We start from the raw sequence: 21,764 nt of genomic DNA on the forward strand, positions 1-21,764 counted from the left end.
AAACGGAACCCCTTGCAGAACTGAAAGAACTAAATTCAGACTCCATGGCGGAGCCACAGGTCTATAAACAGGCTTGATTCTGACTAAAGTCTGACTAAACGCTTGAACGTCTGGTACCTCTGCCAGACGTTTGAGTAAAAGAATAGACAAAGCAGATATCTGTCCTTTTAAGGAACTAGCTGATAATCCTTTCTCCAATCCTTCTTGGAGAAAGGACAATATCCTGGGAATCCTAATCTTACTCCATGAGTAACCCTTGGATTCACACCAAAAAAGATATTTTCGTCAAATCTTATGGTAGATTTTCCTGGTGACAGGCTTTCTAGCCTGAATCAGGGTATCAATAACCGACTCATAGAAACCACGCTTTGATAGAATTAGGCGTTCAATCTCCAAGCAGTCAGACGCAGAGAAATTAGATTTGGATGCTTGAAAGGACCTTGTATTAGAAGGTCCTGCCTCATTGGTAGTGCCCATGGTGGAACAGATGACATTTCCACTAGGTCTGCATACCAGGTCCTGCGTGGCCACGCAGGCGCTATCAGAATCACCGAAGCCCTCTCCTGCTTGATTCTGGCAACCAGACGAGGGAGGAGAGGAAACGGTGGAAAAACATAGGCCAGATAGAAGGACCAAGGCGCTGCTAGAGCATCTATCAGCACCGCCTGGGGATCCCGGGACCTGGACCCGTAAAGAGGAAGTTTGGTGTTCTGACGGGACGCCATCAGATCCAATTCTGGAGTGCCCCATAGCTGAGTCAGCTGGGCAAATACCTCCGGGTGGAGTTCCCACTCCCCCCGGGTGAAAAGTCTGACGACTTAGAAAATCCGCCTCCGAGTTGTCTACTCCTGGGATGTGAATTGCTGAGAGATGGCAGGAGTGATCCTCCGCCCACCTGATTATTTTGGTTATTTTGGTTACTTCCGTAATTGCTAGGGAACTCCTTGTTCCTCCTTGATGATTAACGTAAGCTACAGTCGTGATGTTGTCCGACTGAAATCTGATGAATTTTGCCGCGGGTAGCTGAGGCCATGCCTGAAGCGCGTTGAATATCGCCCTCAGTTCCAGAATGTTTATAGGGAGAAGAGCTTCTTCCCAAGACCATAAGCCCTGAGCTTTCAGGGAGTCCCAGACTGCACCCCAGCCCAACAGACTGGCGCCGGTCGTTACGATGATCCACTCTGGTCTGCGGAAACACATTCCCTGAGACAGGTGATCCTGAGACAACCACCAGAGAAGAGAATCTCTGGTCCCCTGGTCCAGCTGTATTTGAGGAGACAAATCTGCATAATCCCCATTCCACTGTTTGAGCATGCATAGTTGCAGTGGTCTGAGGTGTATCCGTGCAAAAGGGACTATGTCCATTGCCGCTACCATTAATCCGATTGTCTCCATGCACTGAGCTACAGATGGCCGAGGAATGGAATGAAGGGCTCGGCAAGTGGTTAAGAGTTTTAACTTTCTGACCTCCGTCAGAAATATTTTCATTTCTACCGAGTCTATCAGAGTTCCTAGGAAGGAAACTCTTGTGAGGGGGGAGAGAGAACTCCTTTTGATGTTCACCTTCCACCCGTGAGACCTCAGAAAGGCCAATACAATTTCCGTGTGAGACTTGGCTCTTTGGAAAGTCGACGCCTGAATTAAGATGTCGTCTAGATAAGGCGCCACTGGTATGCCCCGCAGTCTTCGCACCGCCAGGAAGGACCCTAGCACCTTTGTGAAAATTCTGGGAGCAGTGGCCAACCCGAAAGGAAGAGCCACAAACTGGTAATGCTTGTCCAGAAAGGCGAACCTGAGAAACTGGTGATGATCTTTGTGGATAGGAATGTGCAGATACGCATCCTTTAAATCCACGGTGGTCATATATTGACCCTCCTGGATCATTGGTAAGATTGTCTGAATAGTCTCCATCTTGAATGGTTTGAGTAAAATCCCAGCCCTTGTTCCGCAAATGGAACTGGGTGGATCACTCCCATTGTATGTAGGTCTTCTACACAGCGTAAGAACGCCTCTTTCTTTGTCATGTCTGTAGACAGACGAGAAATGTGGAACCTTCCCCTTGGAGGGGAGAGTCCTTCAATTCTAGAAGATATCCCTGGGATACAATCTCTAAGGCCCAGGGATCGAGTACATCTCTTACCCAGGCCTGAGCGAAGAGAGAGAGTCTGCCCCTACTAGATCCGGTCCCGGATCTGGGGCTACCCCTTCATGCTGTCTTGGAAGCAGCTGCAGGCTTCTTGGCCTGTTTACCCTTGTTCCAGCCCTGGTAAGGTTTCCAGGCTGACCTGGGTTGTGAAGCGTTACCCTCTTGCTTTGCAGCAGGGGAGGATGAAGCGAGACCGCTCCTGAAATTCCGAAAGGAACGAAAATTATTTTGTTTGTTCTTTGTCTTGAAGGACTTGTCCTGAGGGAGAGCATGGACTTTTCCCCCAGTGATTTCTGAAATAATCTCTTTCAATTCAGGCCCGAAGAGGGTCTTTCCTTTGAAAGGGATGTTCAAGAGTTTGGATTTTGACGACACATCGGCCGACCAGGACTTTAGCCATAGCGCCCTGCGCGCTAAAATGGCGAAACCTGAATTTTTTGCCGCTAACTTAGCTAGTTGGAAAGCGGCATCTGTGATAAAAGAATTAGCTAGCTTAAGAGCCTTAATTCTGTCCATAATGTCCTCATATGAGGTCTCCGTCTGGAGCGCATCTTCCAGCACCTCGAGCCAGAAAGCAGCTGCAGTAGTTACAGGAACAATGCACGCAATAGGTTGGATTAGACAACCTTGTTGAACAAAAATTGTCTTAAGTAAACCCTCTAATTTTTTATCCATAGGGTCTTTGAAAGCACAACTGTCCTCAATTGGTATGGTTGTGCTTTTAGCAAGTGAAGAAATAGCCCCCTCCACCTTAGGGACCGTCTGCCACGAGTCCCGCATGGGGTCAGATATGGGGAACATTTTCTTAAAAACAGGAGGGGGAACGAAGGGAATACCTGGTCTATCCCACTCCCTAGTAACGATATCTGCAATCCTCTTAGGGACCGGAAACACATCAGTGTAAACAGGCACTTCCAAGTACTTGTCCATTTTACACAATTTCTCTGGAACCACCATAGGGTCGCAGTCATCCAGAGTAACTAATACCTCCCTGAGAAATAAGCGGAGGTGTTCTAGTTTAAATTTAAAAGTCAATATATCTGAATCTGTCTGAGGAGAAACCTTTCCTGAATCAGAAATTTCTCCCTCAGACAACACATCCCTCGCCCCAACTTCAGAGCGTTGCGAGTGTATATCGGATACGGCTACTAAAGCGTCAGAATGCTCATTATCTGTTCTTAAAACAGAGCTATCACGCTTTGCAGGTAACACGGGCAGTTTAGATAAGAACTCTGAGAGGGTATTATTCATAACTGCCGCCAAGTCTTGCAAGGTAAAAGAGATAGACGCACTAGAGGTGCTAGGCGTCGTTTGAGCGGGCGTAACTGGTTGTGACACTTGGGGAGAGGTTGACGGGCTAACCTCGTTACCTTCTGTCTGAGAATCATCTTGGGCCACATTTTTAAGTGTAACAATATGTTCTTTAAAATGTATAGACATATCAGTACAAGTGGGACACATTCTTAGAGAGGGTTCCACCATGGCTTCTAAACACATTGAACAAGAATTTTCCTTGGTGTCAGACATGTTTAACAGACTAGTAGTAAAACAAGCAGGCTTGGAAATCACTTTAATCAAGTAAAAACACACTTTGAAAAAAACGTTACTGTGCCTTTAAGAGATAAAAAAGGCACACAATTTTGCAAATCAGTGAAAAAATGCAGCAAACTTTTCGAAATTTTTCCATTATGTACCTAAAGCATTAGTAAGATTGCACCACTAGCAATAAAAACGATTAACCCCTTAATGCCCAAACCAGATCGACAGTAAGCCAAAAAAAACGGTTAAAAAACGTTCAGCACCTTACATTTGTGGGGAAAAAGCTTCTTATAGGCCCTCAAACTGCAGCAGGACCCTCCATGCGAAACAGCCTGTACTTCTAGTCAAATATAACTGCGCAACAGAGGCGCAAAATTAGGCCCCTCCCACCTCACTACGGTGCTTGTGAGCCCTCAAGAAACACTCTGAAGTGTTTTAATATTAGCCATGTGGGTAACAACCACTGAAAGAAACCCAAAGGAACCTTCAAAGTGTCTCAAAAAAACGATATTTTCAATAAAAAAACGTTTGCCTTGAAAGTAGTGTCAACCAGCATAAACTAGCCCTGTTATGTAAGCTTGAAATTCCATACTTAGTCTCTGAATACAGCTTACCCTTCCCTCATGGGGATATCATCAGTCTTCTCTAGCATTATCACAGTCTTGTCTAGAAGAAAAAAGACTGAACATACCTTATTGCAGCCTAACCTGCAAACCGTTCCCCCCAACTGAAGTTTTCTTGCACTCCTCAGTCCTGTGTGGGAACAGCAGTGAATTTTAGTTACAACATGCTAAAATCATCTTCCTCCCTGCAGAAATCTTCATCTTCTTTCTGCTAGAGAGTAAATAGTACACACCGGTACCATTTAAAATAACAAAATCTTGCTTGTTGAAAATAAAAACTACAATTTTCTACCACATTCACTTTACCCTTCCAATTGCTCAGAGCCGGCAAAGAGAATGACTGGGGGGTGGAGCTGGAGGGGGAGCTATATGGACAGCTCTGCTGTGTGCTCTCTTTGCCACTTCCTGTTGGGAAGGAGAATATTCCACAAGTAAAGGATGAATCCGTGGACTCGATACATCTTACAAGAGAAAAAGGGCGCGCAACTGTCTTCAGAGAGACTTAGTGTAGCCTAGCTCCGCCCATCGTGGGCGTATCAGGTCGGAACTCCCGAGCGGCAAAATTAGGACAAAAAATGAAGCCGTCGGCATAGCATTACCCTCCATAGCTCCATCCCTCGTGGGCGTATCAAATAGTAACTCCCGGGCGGCTAAACATAAAGATGGAGCCATCGGACATAAAGTCACCACCATAGTTACTGAAGTAAATACAGTAATCGGGTACAAACAGTTATCGGGAGTGGAGAGTAAACACGACCCAGATTCAAGGAATAATGATTGCCCCACTGCCCGAGTCTCTTACTGTTTTTTGTCAGAAAAACAAAAGCTAGCCGTCTCTCGGTCTGCCTGTTTGTATGACACAGTTGCCGGGAGTAAAATAACACTGCTTGCTCTTCAGTGTATGTAAATCCCATCACAATAAGAGCCCATCCTTGTATCAGCCCTTGACATGTGAGAATGTATGTAATGTAGTGCTCACTTTCTTCTGAGATAATGTGTCCCCAGAAATAATAAAGTTAGCACTTACCTTGAACGCTGTATGACAGCATGGCAGTCCAGCAGGTTTTCAGAGGTTCTCTCCCTCCCATGGCCCTGTGGACTAAGATCAGCCGGAGTTAAAAGTGCTTAGGCTATCTGGATTAGGGCAGCAAATATGTATAGGAGGCGCAGTAATAATTATGTCCCACCAGTTCCTATTGCTTTAAAGCCACCAAATGCTCTACTGTAGAGACTGAAAAAGGTCCAGGCTACATCCTAGAACAAAGTAGCACTCTCTGGCACTACTTTAAAAATAATAAACTCTTGATTCAAGAATCTAAACTAACACCTCACTTTACCTCTTCCTATCACTAACACAGGCAAAGATAATGACTGGTTGGGAGGGAAGGGAGGAGCTATTTATACAGCTCTGCTGTGGTGCTCTTTGCCTCCTCCTGCTGACCAGGAGGCGATATCCCACAAGTAAGGATGAAATCCGTGGACTCATCGTATCTTGAAAAAGAAACTTTTTGGTTGTCGATTAATTTTTTCAGCAGAAAATTGCTTTTTTTATCCCTCCCTCTCTAGTGACTCTTCTGTGTAGTTCCACATCTTGGGTATTACTATCCCATACGTCACTAGCTCATGGACTCTTGCCAATTACATGAAAGAAAACAATTTATGTAAGAATTTACCTGATAAATTAATTTCTTTCATATTGGCAAGAGTCCATGAGACCCACCTTTTTATGGTGGTTATGAGTTTTTGTATAAAGGACAATTTTATTTCCAGTTCCTTTCTTGATGCTTTTTACTATTTTCTTTATCACCCCACTACTTGGCTATCCGTTAAACTGAATTGCGGGTGTGGTGAGGGGTGTATTTATAGGCATTTTGAGGTTTGGGAAACTTTGCCCCTCCTGGTAGGATTGTATTTCCCATACATAACTAGCTCATGGACTCTTGCCAACATGAAATAAATGAATTTATCAGGTAAGTTCTTACATAAATAAATAATTATGTTATTAAACATATTTTAAAAAAAATCAATAAAAAAAAAATCAATGCCACTAAATGTGACCTTAGAGGGTAATGGGTGTCGCAGGTTGGCTATAAAAACATAAAGGGCCTATAGCGGGGGTCAGCAAACTTGGGCCCTCAGATGTTTTACAATGGTGATAAAAATTGATCATGCTCATATTCAAGCTTGTGTCTTCGCTCTTACATCAGAAATTATGTCATTAAATTGCCCACTCAATGAAGTAGAATTGCATAATTAGCAAGTACATAATAAAAACACAATGATTTAACACCTACTCTGAATTTCAAATAAGCAGTCTATTTTTTTTTCCCTGACAAATTTATTTTTTCTCCCATTTACCAGCCCCATGTGTCATGTGACAGACATCAACCAATTACAGACTAGTATATGAATACCCTGTGAGCTTGCCCCCCCCCAAAAAAAAAAGTGAATATAAAAAGACTGTGCAAAATTTGATAATGGAAGTAAATTGGAAAGCGTCTTAAAATGGCTGCTCTATCTGAATCATAAAAGTTTATTTTGACTTGAGTGTCCCTTTAACACTGAGACAGCCCCCATGAAGAAGGTTTGAGTAATTGGGACTAGAGAGCCCTTTGGTACATTTATGCACAAGCCTTGTCTATGTAACAGAGATAGTACGGCATCTGTGTGTAGGAACCTGCACCAGAATATCGTCCAGCTAAAGAGCCACTGAAATGCCCTGCATATAAAAACCCTAAAAACATGGCCTACAAAGACTTTTAGCTGCTCACTCAACATATTAAGAAGAACACCTTATATAGCAATTCCCAGTTAAAGAATCTCTATCTGGCATATGCTAAAGGGGAAATACCAATACTTGTAAGGATATAGCTAGTGTCGTAACGGCAAGATAATAACTATGCCATTGTAATAACTAATAAGTAAGCAGCTGGGTGCTTTTAACATCTTACAATTCCCACAGTAACGGACAATACAACACTGTACTAAATTATGTGATTGAATGTAAAGTAAATATATCTTGTTATGGTCTATGCTGTTTTCATAAGTCATATGAATAATAAACACAATGAATGGGGATATATTTAAAAGGGTTGCGCAGATGCCATTTACGGTTATAAAAAAAAATAAAGTTATTTGTATATTTGTCTCAGCCTGATGGTATAAATCTATATATACAGTTGTAGTAGTTTCTGTTGTCATTATGAATTAAAGAGTGTAAACACAGTTGATTTATAATAAATGGCTTCAGCCAAACAGTAACGGTGAGTGAAAGAAATGTTTATGTGTTATTATTCATATTCCCTGAAAAATAGCCAAGAAATCAAATTCTGCCAGGGTATGTACTTCTGAGCACAACTGTACCTACTGTGGCAACAATACACTCTTGTGATCAGGAGAACTCACCCAATAATGGTGTGTGCTGAGCAAATTACAGCTATTACTATAAAATTCCTGTCTTGTGTCAGCTCTATTTTTCACATTTGTGGTGAGAATTGTTATTGTTTTCCTCTAGCTCTGCTGAATTCCATGTCCTTTAACAAAGGGATGAATACTTTCTTCCTATAATTTCTGAGAAATAGATGCTGAAAAGTGAATCTTGTAGGTTCTACAGTCTTTGGCCTTAATGGATGAACTGTAGAAATGGATGTTATAGCTTTACAGGAAAAAAAAACAGACCAGTCACATATGGCATCTGAAGCACTTTACTACAGTGGTGAAGGATAATATTGTCTATAAGAGAAAAATGTTCTATTATTTTGGCCTCTGTGTCCATTGAAATATGTAAAAGAGGTCTCCGATTTAGCTTCCAAAAACATAAATTATGCTTACCTGATAATTTAATTTCCATCTGTGGGAGGAGAGTCTACTGCTTCATTCATTACTTGAGGGAATTAAGAACCTGGCCACCAGGAGGAGGCAAAGACACCCCAGCCAAAGGCTTAAATGCCTCCCCCACTCCCCTCATCCCCCAGTCATTCTGCCAAGGGAACAAGGAACAGTAGGAGAAATATCAGGGTATAAATGGTGCCAGAAGATTATTAATAAATTTAGGTCCGCCCCCAGGAGAAACGGGCAGGTGCAGTGGAATCTCCTCCCACATATGGAAATGAAATTATCAGGTAAGCATAATTTATGTTTTCCATCTTAATGGGAGGAGAGTCCACTGCTTCATTCATTACTTATATACCTCAGAGTGCTGGGGATTACAAGTATGATGGAGTACACACCAACACTATGTGAATATTCGCATAGTGTTAGTTTGTACTCCATCATACATATATACCTCAGAGTGCTGGGGATTACAAGTATGATGGAGTACACACCAACACTATGTGAATATTCGCATAGTGTTAGTGTGTACTCCATCATACATATATACCTCAGAGTGCTGGGGACTACATGTTGCCGGACTTACTTTGACTTGGGAGGCGTGGGTGAGGCTTCACTACCTTTTCCCCTTACAGCACCGGACCGGACCGAATGTGCAGGTTTCGGGTCCCCTAGAGGAAATTTTTACTGAAGGACAGGGCAGCGGAAGTGACGTGTGACGTCAGAAGACACACAGAGGAGTGAGGAGGACTCTCGGAGTGCTTACCACTACTTGTTGATGGATTTCATTCATTACTTGTAGGAACAAATACCCAAGCTCTAGAGGACACTGAATGGAAAAAACGGGAGGGTAAAAGGAGGCAGACTCTATAATGAGGGCACCACAGAACCTTCCTTCCAAAAGCTGCTTCCGCCGAAGCAAAAGCATAAAATTTATAAAATTTTGCAAAAGTATGTAAGGAAGACCAAGTAGCCGCCTTACAAATCTGTTCCATAGAAGCCTCATTCTTAAAGGCCCAAGAAGAGGCCATAGCTCTAGTCGAGTGAGCCGTAATCCTCTAAGGAGGCTTGTGTCCTGCTGTCTCATATGCCAGACGGATCAAACTCCTTAACCAAAAAGATAGAAAAGTGTCAGAGGCCCTTTGTCCCCTGCACTTCCCTGAATACACAACAAATCAGGCCACAAAGTCAGACTTTGAGAGTTCAGTCAGACTTTGTCCTTAAGATAAAACTTCCACGTCTGAACCACGTCCAGATAATTAAGTAACCTCTCCTTTGAAGAAGAAGAAGGGCTAGGACACAAAGGAGGAACTACTATTTCCTGATTGATGTTACAACTCAACACCACCTTGGGAAGGAATCTTAATCCAGTGTGAAGAACAGCTGTATCGGCATGAAAAACCATGTAGGAAGGCTCACATTGCAAGGCCGCCAACTCAGAGACTCTGCGCACCGATGCAATAGCCAGTAATAATAGGACTTTCCATGAAAGAACCTTAATGTCAAGTGCATGCATAAGCTCAAACGGAGCCCTCTGCAAGACCTTAAGAACCAAGTTTAAGCTCCAAGGAGGAGCCAGATTCCTAAAAACAGGCCTGATACTAACCAGAGCCTGAACAAAGGACTAAATGTCAGGAAGCTTCACAAGTTTTTTATGCAACAGTACAGATAAAGCCGAGATCTGTCCCCTTAGGGAACTAGCGGCAAGACCCTTATCCAGACCGTCCTGGAAAAAGGCCAAAATCCTGGATACCCTGACCTTATGCCAGGGATATCCTCGTTCCTCACATCAGGACAAGTAGGTCCTCCACACCTTGTGAACGAGTGTCAATCACTTTTTCCGAAAATCCTCTCTTGGCTAAGTCATTCAATCTCCATGCAGTCAGCCTCAGAGAATCTAGATTTTGATGCAGAAAGGGACCTTGAACCAGCAGATCCCTGCAACAAGGTAACTTCCACGGCAGAGATGACGACATCGACAACCAGATCCGCAAACCACATCCTTCACGGCCAAGATGGAGCAATCAGAATAGACTAAGCTTGCTCCTGCTTGATGCGGGCCACTAACCGAGGTAGAAGAGGTAACTGTGGAAATATGTAAATTAGGTTGAAGTCCCAGGGACGCACGCTTATTCCATTACAATATTATATACAACAGATCATAATAAAATATACCTTTAAAATTAACCTTACTCAGAATGAATCGCATTAAAATACCACAATAAAATACCAGAATCTTCTGTTATTAGCCAATAACTCTAGTTCAATGTCCAATATGGATTACCAACTTACTATGTTTAATTAATAACTACCAGGGATTTAATCACAATAACCAGTTTATGTACAGTTCTGAAAGAGTTCACTATAATAACGGACTTATAAATCTGGAGTGCAAAACCCTGTCTAGCAAATAAATTATTTAGCGCTGAATATGACTGGTTCAAATTTACACAGGGCTATGGATATAACTTAAAATATAAAATATGCTCTTTAAATTACTAGCTGCAACTTAACTTTAGCCTTAGAATACCTTTGTTTAATTAAATATATAGAACAGTCATACGTCACCACATGAACCAATTGCGTATCTCAGTTTTCTCCGATAAGTCCAATTTCACATCATAAAAACATAATTTATGCTTACCTGATAAATTTATTTCTCTTGTAGTGTATCCAGTTCACGGATCATCCATTACTTATGGGATATTCTCCTTCCCAACAGGAAGTTGCAAGAGGATCACCCACAGCAGAGCTGCTATATAGCTCCTCCCCTAACTGTCATATCCAGTCATTCGACCGAAAACAAACAGAGAAAGGAGAAACCATAGGGTGCAGTGGTGACTGTAGTTTAATTAAAATTTAGACCTGCCTTAAAAGGACAGGGCGGGCCGTGGACTGGATACACTACAAGAGAAATAAATTTATCAGGTAAGCATAAATTGTTTTCTCTTGTTAAGTGTATCCAGTCCACGGATCATCCATTACTTATGGGATACCAATACCAAAGCTAAAGTACACGGATGATGGGAGGGACAAGGCAGGATTAAGCGGAAGGAACCACTGCCTGAAGAACCTTTCTCCCAAAAACAGCCTCCGAAGAAGCAAAAGTATCAAATTTGTAAAATTTGGAAAAAGTGTGAAGCGAAGACCAAGTCGCGGCCTTGCAAATCTGTTCAACAGAGGCCTCATTTTTAAAGGCCCAGGTGGAAGCCACAGCTCTAGTAGAATGAGCTGTAATCCTTTCAGCGGGCTGCTGTCCAGCAGTCTCATAGGCTAGGCGTATTATGCTCCGAAGCCAAAAAGAAAGAGAGGTTGCCGAAGCTTTTTGACCTCTCCTCTGTCCAGAGTAAACGTCAAACAGGGTAGATGTTTGACGAAAATCTTTAGTAGCTTGTAAGTAAAACTTCAAGGCACGGACTACGTCCAGATTATGTAAAAGACGTTCCTTCTTTGAAGAAGGATTAGGACACAATGATGGAACAACAATCTCTTGATTGATATTCTTGTTAGAAACCACCTTAGGTAAAAACCCAGGTTTGGTACGCAGGACTACCTTATCTGCATGAAAAATCAGATAAGGAGAATCACATTGTAAGGCACATAGCTCAGGGACTCTCCGAGCCGAGGAAATAGCCATCAAAAGCAGAACTTTCCAAGATAAAAGTTTAATATCAATGGAATGAAGGGGTTCCAACGGAACTCCTTGAAGAACTTTAAGAACCAAGTTTAAGCTCCACGGGGGAGCAAAAGGTTTAAACACAGGCTTAATTCTAACCAAAACCTGGCAAAGTGCCTGGACGTCTGGAACCTCTGCCAGACGCTTGTGCAAAAGAATAGACAGAGCAGAAATCTGTCCCTTTAAGGAACTAGCTGATAATCCTTTGTCCAAGCCCTCTTGGAGAAAAGACAATATTCTAGGAATCCTAACCTTACTCCATGAGTAATTCTTGGATTCACACCAATAAAGATATTTACTCCATATCTTGTGGTAGATTTTCCTGGTAACAGGCTTTCGTGCCTGTATTAAAGTATCAATGACTTGATAGAATCAAGCGTTCAATCTCCATGCAGTCAGTCTCAGAGAAATTAGATTTGGATGATTGAAAGGACCTTGTATCAGAAAGTCCTGTCTTAGAGGCAGAGTCCATGGTGGAAAGGATGACATGTCCACTAGGTCTGCATACCAAGTCCTGCGTGGCCAGGTGCTATCAGAATCACCGATGCTCTCTCCTGTTTGATTTTGGCAATCAGTTGAGGGAGCAGAGGAAACGGTGGAAACACATAAGCCAGGTTGAAGAACCAAGGCACTGCTAGAGCATCTATCAGCGTCGCTTCTGGGTCCCTGGACCTGGATCCGTAACAAGGAAGCTTGGTGTTCTGGCGAGACGTCATGAGATCCAACTCTGGTTTGCCCCAACGATGAATCAACTGAGCAAACACCTCCGGATGGAGTTCCCACTCCCCCGGATGGAAAGTCTGACGATTTAGAAAATCCGCCTCCCAGTTCTCCACGCCTGGGATATGGATTGCTGACAGGTGGCAAGAGTGGTACTCTGCCCAGCGAATTATATTTGAGACTTCTAACATCGCTAGGGAACTCCTGGTTCCCCCTTGATGGTTGATGTAAGCCACAGTTGTGATGTTGTCCGACTGAAATCTGATGAACCTCAGTGTTGCTAACTGAGGCCAAGCCAGAAGAGCATTGAATATCGCTCTTAACTCCAGAATATTTATTGGAAGGAGTTTCTCCTCCTGAGTCCACAATCCCTGTGCCTTCAGGGAATTCCAGACTGCACCCCAACCTAGAAGGCTGGCATCTGTTGTTACAATTGTCCAATCTGGCCTGCGAAAGGTCATACCCTTGGACAGGTGTACCCGAGACAACCACCAGAGAAGAGAATCTCTGGTCTCTTGATTTAGATTTAGTAGAGGGGACAAATCTGTGTAATCCCCATTCCACTGACTCAGCATGCATAATTGCAGCGGTCTGAGATGAAGGCGCGCAAATGGCACTATGTCCATTGCCGCTACCATTAAGCCGATTACCTCCATACACTGAGCTACCAGAAGGGCGCGGAATGGAGTGAAGAACACGGCAAGCATTTAGAAGTTTTGATAACCTGGACTCCGTCAGGTAAATTTTCATTTCTACAGAATCTATAAAAGTCCCTAAGAAGGAGACTCTTGTGAGTGGGGATAGAGAACTCTTTTCCTCGTTCACTTTCCACCCGTGCGACCTCAGAAATACCAGAACTATCTCTGTATGAGACTTGGCAACTTGAAAGCTTGACGCCTGTATCAGGATGTCGTCTAGACACGGAGCCACCGCTATGCCTCGCGGTCTTAGAACCGCCAGAAGTGAGCCCAGAACCTTTGTAAAGATTCTCGGGGCTGTAGCCAACCCGAAGGGAAGAGCTACAAATTGGTAATGCCTGTCTAGAAAGGCAAACCTTAGAAACCGATGATGATCTTTGTGAATCGGTATGTGAAGGTAGGCATCCTTTAAGTCCACTGTGGTCATGTACTGACCTTCTTGGATCATGGGTAGGATGGTCCGAATAGTTTCCATTTTGAAAGATGGAACTCTGAGGAATTTGTTTAAGATCTTTAGATCCAAAATTGGTCTGAAGGTTCCCTCTTTTTTGGGAACCACAAACAGATTCAAATAAAAACCCTGTCCTTGTTCCGTCCGCGGAACTGGATGGATCACTCCCATAACTAGGAGGTCTTGCACACAGCGTAGGAATGCCTCTTTCTTTATCTGATTTGCAGATAGCCTTGAAAGATGAAATCTCCCTTGTGGAGGGGAAGCTTTGAAGTCCAGAAGATATCCCTGAGATATGATCTCCAACGCCCAGGGATCCTGAACATCTCTTGCCCACGCCTGGGCGAAGAGAGAAAGTCTGCCCCCTACTAGATCCGTCGCTGGATAGGGGGCCTTTCCTTCATGCTGTCTTAGAGGCAGCAGCAGGCTTTCTGGCCTGCTTGCCTTTGTTCCAGGACTGGTTAGGTTTCCAGGCCTGCTTAGATTGAGCAAAAGTTCCCTCTTGTTTTGAAGCGGAGGAAGTTGATGCTGCACCTGCCTTGAAATTTCGAAAGGCACGAAAATTAGACTGTTTGGCCTTTGCTTTAGCCCTGTCCTGAGGAAGGGTGTGACCCTTACCTCCAGTAATATCAGCAATAATTTCCTTCAAACCAGGCCCGAATAAGGTCTGCCCCTTGAAAGGAATGTTGAGTAATTTAGACTTCGAAGTCACGTCAGCTGACCAGGATTTAAGCCATAGCGCCCTACGCGCTTGGATGGTGAATCCGGAATTCTTAGCCGTTAGTTTAGTCGAATGAACAATGGCATCAGAAACAAATGAGTTAGCTAGCTTAAGTGTTCTAAGCTTGTCAATAATTTCAGTCAATGGAGCTGTATGGATGGCCTCTTCCAGGGCCTCAAACCAGAATGCCGCCGCGGCCGTGACAGACGCAATGCATGCAAGGGGCTGTAAAATAAAACCTTGTTGAATAAACATTTTCTTAAGGTAACCCTCCAATTTTTTATCCATTGGATCTGAAAAAGCACAACTGTCCTCAACCGGGATAGTAGTACGCTTTGCTAAAGTAGAAACTGCTCCCTCCACCTTAGGGACCGACTGCCATAAGTCCCGTGTAGTAGCGTCTATTGGAAACATTTTTCTAAATATAGGAGGTGGGGAAAAAGGCACACCCAGTCTATCCCACTCCTTGCTAATAATTTCTGTAAGCCTTTTAGGTATAGGCAAAACATCAGTACACACCGGTACCGCATAGTATTTATCCAGCCTACACAATTTCTCTGGTACTGCAACTGTGTTACAGTCATTCAGAGCAGCTAATACCTCCCCAAGCAACACACGGAGGTTCTCAAGCTTAAATTTAAAATGAGAAATCTCTGAATCAGGATTCCCCGAATCAGAGATGTCAACCACAGACTGAAGCTCTCCGTCCTCATGATCTGCATATTGTGACGCAGTATCAGACATGGCCCTTACAGCATCTGCGCGCTCTGTATTTCTCCTAACCCCAGAGCAATCGCACTTGCCTCTTAATTCAGGCAACCTGGATAATACCTCTGACAGTGTATTATTCATGATTGCAGCCATGTCCTGCAAGGTAATCGCTATGGGCGTCCCTGATGTAATTGGCGCCATATTAGCGTGCATCCCCTGAGCGGGAGGCGAAGGGTCTGACACGTGGGGAGAGTTAGTCAGCATAACTTCCCCCTCGTCAGAATCTTCTGGTGATATTTCTTTTATAGTTAAAGACTGATCTTTACTGTTTAAGGTGAAATCAATACATTTAGTACACATTCTCCTATGGGGCTCCACCATGGCTTTCAAACATAATGAACAAGTAGTTTCCTCTGTGTCAGACATGTTTAAACAGACTAGCAATGAGACTAGCAAGCTTGGAAAACACTTTAAACAAGTTTACAAGCAATATAAAAAAAACGTTACTGCACCTTTAAGAAACACAAATTTTGTCAAAATTTGAAATAACAGTGAAAAAAGGCAGTTACACGAACGAAATTTTTACAGTGTATGTAACAAGTTAGCAGAGCATTGCACCCACTTGCAAATGGATGATTAACCCCTTAATACCCAAAAAATAATAAAAGACAAAAACGTTTTTTTTTTTTCAAACAGTCACAACAACTGCCACAGCTCTACTGTGGCTTTTTTTTACCTCCCTCAAAAACGACTTTGAAGCCTTTTGAGCCCTCCAGAGATGTCCTGGATCATGCAGGAAGAAGCTGGATGTCTGTGTCTGTAATTTTTGCTGTGCAAAAAAAACGGCAAAATAGGCCCCTCCCACTCATATTACAACAGTGGAAAGCCTAAGGAAACTGTTTCTAGGCCAAATTCAAGCCAGCCATGTGGAAAAAAACTAGGCCCCAATAAGTTTGATCACCAAATACATATAAAAACGATTAAACATGCCAGCAAACGTTTTATATTACATTTTTATAAGAGTATGCATTTAAAGGCTTTACTTACATTAGTTTGGTATCAGCAGCATTTTCTAGCAAATTCCATCCCTAGAAAAATATTAACTGCACATACCTTATTGCAGGAAAACCTGCACGCCATTCCCTCTCTGAAGTTACCTCACTCCTCAGAATATGTGAGAACAGCAAAGGATCTTAGTTACTTCTGCTAAGATCATAGAAAACGCAGGCAGATTCTTCTTCTAAATACTGCCTGAGATAAACAGTACACTCCGGCACCATTTAAAAATAACAAACTTTTGATTGAAGAAAAACTAAGTATAAAACACCACACTCCTCTTACGACCTCCATCTTGGTTGAGGCTTGCAAGAGAATGACTGGATATGACAGTTAGGGGAGGAGCTATATAGCAGCTCTGCTGTGGGTGATCCTCTTGCAACTTCCTGTTGGGAAGGAGAATATCCCATAAGTAATGGATGATCCGTGGACTGGATACAGTTAACAAGAGAAAAAAAGAGATATTTTGCAATATGGATAAGAAAAGGTAGCCCAATTTAGCTTATAGTGACTGTGTCCCAAAATGGCAGCAAAGTTATCAGTCAAAATTTTAGCAAACAAAGACCTCTTCTTTCTCCTATGCATGAGCTTTTCAAGTGATAGGCCCCTCCCTTTTTTGTAATAATTGGTGAATGTTGGATACGCCCTTAAGGGATGCTTGTCTTTACATTGGCCCTCGAAGCTTGTCCTTTTGATAGGTCCTTTGAGCTGAAACATTTGATTGGCTTGCTGGGAACATATGGCTATTTTAAACAGTCAATTTGTTTGGCTGCCATACAAGTTTTAATCCACTAGGGGGTAGCAGATAACCAGAAATGCAGTTTCACCATCAATACTGCTAACAGCTTACTATCTAACCTTTAAAATGTTTATTTAATATACTATTATTTTCAGTATTAATAAACTTATCTGGTCAACATATATATATCCCATTTAATATAAGCATGTATTTATAGAAACCAAATATGAATATACTTCCAATATCATACTAGTAAGCAACTATGCTGTAAATTATTTGGCTCTCCACAGAATAATTGCATTCAATATCATGTCATTATATTGTATCTTAATGTGAATACAGTATATTTCATGTGCCAAAGAATTTTTGAGTGCATGGATTTTGTTTGTGCCCAATATTCATAGGACATCTTGATATTACATGTCTGAAAAATAAAGAGACAGATGTTATTATTCTGAGACTCTATAACGTATTTCAAATTCACCAATGCAGTCCTTCAATACAGCAGACAGCTATCCAATACAGTAAGTTTGAGATCAATACATATATACATACACACATACATATATATATATATATATATATATATATATATATATATATATATACACACATACATACATATATATATATATATATATATATATATATACACACACACACATATATATATATATATATATATATATACACACACACGTTGTTAATATAATCTTATATGAAGATTAAGTCACAGCATTCCCATATGTCTGTAGGTAACTTGAGTTCAGATTCTCTATGCCAGTCCCAGGCATTACGTCTGCATATCTCCACATGAGGTCATTACATAATAATTTTTATTACACAGAAGAAGGATCTTCTGTTAAAGTGACATCTTGAGTTTCACAAGTGTCTATTTTGTTCTACACATCTGTGTTTCAAAACAAGAGGGAGTTGGGGCTATAGTGAGACCAATTCATCTTAAATTAGATATTAGCCAAAAATGAAATATTAGATTCTGGGAAACATCTGTAGTTTATCCAATGTTATTTCACAGGTACCCTGACAATGTAAGCCACCGAGGTAATGTTGTCCGACTGGAATCGGATGAATTGGGACAATCCCAGAAGGGGCCAAGCCCTCAGAGAGTTAAATATTGCTCGAAGTTCCAAAATATTTAAATCGGTAGACTCTATTCTTCTCAAGTCCATCTACCCTGTGCCCTTCTGGCACCCCAAACAGCTCCCCATCCTGATAGACTTGCACCCGTGGTCACAATCTCCCAGGATGGTCTCAAAAAGGATGTCCCCTGAAACAACTGCCCCAGTTGGGTCCACCAAGATAGGGACTCCCTCACCGGTCTGTTTAGAGATATCTGTTGGGGGGGACCAATGAACTCTTTCCTTCATGTATCTTCCACCCGTGGGACCAAAGGAGAAGAGCTCTCGAGTGATCCTCCGCAAGACTGTAGGACGGAGCCTGGACCAGGATATCGTCCAGATAAGGATCCACTGCGATTCCTCTGGCTCTCGCTACTGTGAGAGGAGCTCCCATAACCTTTGTGAAGACTATTGGGGCAGTCGCCAGACCAAACGGAAGGGCCAAAAACTGGAATTGCTGGTCCAGGAAGGCGAATCTTAGAAACCTGAAGTGATCCTTGTGGATTGGAATATGAAGGTAAGCGTCCTTCAGGTTTATAGTCGTTATGAATTGTTCCTCTTGAACCAGGGGCAAAATTGACCTGATTGTCTCCATCTTGAACGACGGAACTGACAAAAATTTGTTTAGGGCCTTTAGGTCCAGAATTGGACGGAACGTGCCCTCCTCCTTTGGGATCACAAAAAGGTTTGAATACCACCCCAGGTCTCTTTCTGCTGGAGGGACTGGGACGATTACTCAGAGAGATGAGAGATCCCTCACACACCCCAGGAAGGCGTCTCTCTTTTCTGGTCTTGACGATATGTTTGACAGGAGGAATCTGCCTCTGGGCGGATAAGACTTCAAACCTATCCTGTAACCCTGGGATACGACCTCCAGAACCCAAAGGTCTAAAACGTCTCTTCTCCATGCCTCTGCAAAAAGCGATAGTCTGCTCCCTACATGATCCGAAACGAATCTGAAACCGCCCCTTCATGCCGACTTTGATTCAGCGGGCTTCTTATTCTGCTTGGACTTTTTTCAAGAGTTAGCTGGCTTCCAAGATCCCTTGGATTGCTCCGACTTCCGCTGAGACTTGTCTGCACAAAAAGAAAGAAAAAGTAGATCCCTTAGGTTTAGCCTTCTTATCCCGAGGCAAGAAGGCACCCTTGCCACCCATGACCGTAGATATGATAGAATCCAGGCCCGGGCCAAACAAAACCTTCCACTTGAATGGGAGGGAAAGCAAGCGAGACTTAGAAGTCATGTCTGCAAACCACAACTTTAGCCACAGAGCCCTGCAGGCTAAAACAGAAAAACCTGACGTCTTAGCATTCAGGCGAATAATCTGCATGTTAGCATCACAAATGAACGAATGCGCCACTCTTAAGGCCTTGATTCATTCTAGAATTTAATCGAGAGGAGTCTCCACCTCGACCATAGCTAATAGAGCGTCGCACCAGTAGGTAGCCGCACCAGCCCCCACAGCGACCCCCACCCCGCTGATTGAAAAAAACTAACCCTTGAGTTGGAATATCTTCCGCAGGAATATCTTCCTCTAGCGGAATAGTCATTCTCTTAGCAAGCGTGGAAATAGCACCATCCACCTTAGGGACAGTTCAAGCTGCGCGTCCGGAATGGGGAAAAGCTTTTTAAAAGAAGAAGAGGGGGAAAAGGACGAACCAAGTTTCTCCCATTCATTCTTAATAATGTTAGCCATTTTAACTGGAACCGGGAAGGCTTGGGGCACTACCCTGTCCTCAACCCTATCCAGTTTAGGGATCGAAAGTTCCTCCGGTAGTTTTGGTTCCAGAACCTCCAACGTAGCAAGCACCTCTTTCAGCAGTAAGCACAAATGCTCCATCTTAAATTTAAAATCTAGCTCCTCCGCAGATGGAGGCCTAGACATAGCCGATTCTGACCCAGAAGCGACATCCTCCGATAAGTCGGAGTTGTCCTCCTCAGCGGATAATCTGTCCGAGACATCCAGCGGAGTCGAAGACCCCTGAGACGGATAGCAGCCGTACCTTTCACTTGCGCTTAGTAGGGTGAGGCAACGCATTAATGGGCGCAGAAACTGCCGTCTGTAATTGATCGGCGAAGTCTGAAGGCCAAAGGACTCCTCCCGCAGGAGGATTAGTAAGGCCCTGGGGAACTGCTTTTGTAATCGGAGATGATTGCAGGGAACGCACCTCGTGGGGCGGGGAGCCCTCAGAGGTGGACGGCTCAGTTGTACTAAATACCTTATTTTTTTTGGAAATAGCAATATTGTCAAAGCATGTGGAACAGAATTGCGTAGGTGGTTCAACTGGAACCTCCTCACAATATACACAGTTAATGGGTTTGGATAAAGATGGAGTATCCTCTAACATATCAGACTCCTCCATAGCTTGCGCCTTTATTAGGGACTTTAACAAAAATAAATGGTCTCTTTATATCCCAATGACCGGGGCCACTCACCACCTCCTATGACCCGGACTACAAGAAACAGCTTTCATCTCCTTCAGAGGTCGAGAAGGAGGAAGTTGCAGAGGCCACACCCTGTCACATGGAGTGTCATGCAGGACTGCCCCTGCACTCGAGAGGACGCACCAAAAAACCCCGCCTCAATCTCTCGCTAATGAACTGTGTTCCACACTGACTGAGCCTCATCTCATACAAATGCAGTAGAAAAACACAATAAACAATATGATGCATAATGATATCCCCCCGTTAAACAACCCCCTATCGAGGGTATTACCCTAGATTCTATAAAGATAAAAGGAACCACACTGTGACCCTGTCTTCTTGCATATATATATATATATATATATATATATATATATATATATATATATATATATATATATATATATATATATATATGAAACGATCTTACCAGAATCAATGCCGTGGAACAGGAACACGGCCCTTCAAGTGTGACAGGGTAGTAGCATCGCTCCGGACATGGACTTGAGAGAAGAAAAGCCGAATGCTAATGGAGCCGTTAAACTGAGTCGGGATGATTTCGCAGAAAGACTCTCCCTGCATCTCCGGACTCTAACATTCACCAATGCTCTCACAGAGGCTGACAGGACTACCTAAAACTCCAGTCCCATTTCAAAGAGTACTATCCTTCATAAGAGACTACTCCGAATCTTCTGACACTTCTCTGCCAACCTCCTGTGACGAAAGGCAAAGAATGACTGGGGGGTGAGGGTAGTGGGGGCTGTATTTAAGCCTTTGGCTGGGGTGTTTTTACCTCCTCCTGGTGGCCAGGTTCTTAATTCCCACAAGTAATGAATAAAGCAGCAGACTCTCCTCCCATTAAGATGGAAAGACTGGTTTAATTTGATTCCAAATGATGCTGTAGAGTACTACTAAGCCCCATCTTGTCTGAAAGGCTATTTCATGCATCATTTACCATTTCTTTACTTTCCCTTTTCATAAATGACCTTAAACCCCTTTTGCATTTTTTATTTTGTTTTATATAATTCTGAGATTAAATAGACTCAATAACCAACATTTTGAATTGGCCCTTAAAGGGATATAATACTTATGTGCTTAATCACTTGAAAGTGATGCAGCATAATTGTAAAAAACTGACAGGAAAATATCACCTTGCAGATCCCGGAAAAAACGTGAATACTTTTGAGGTAAAATCTCTTTCTTTTTTTACATAGAGATATTCAGGTGATATTTTCTAGTCAGCTTTTTACAACTATGCTGCATCACTTTCAAGTGTTTCAACATTTGGG

At 42.8% G+C, this 21,764-nt stretch overlaps 1 protein-coding gene across 1 annotated transcript in view; it reads right to left on the bottom strand.

Annotated features, from left to right (window-relative positions):
- CCDC66 (coiled-coil domain containing 66) overlaps nucleotides 1-21,764 on the bottom strand; it is a 177,662-nt gene that overhangs the window by 23,022 nt on the left and 132,876 nt on the right. The window lies entirely within an intron of this gene.

The sequence above is a fragment of the Bombina bombina genome, chromosome 7 (assembly GCF_027579735.1).
Source record: "Bombina bombina isolate aBomBom1 chromosome 7, aBomBom1.pri, whole genome shotgun sequence".
Lineage (NCBI taxonomy): Eukaryota > Metazoa > Chordata > Amphibia > Anura > Bombinatoridae > Bombina > Bombina bombina.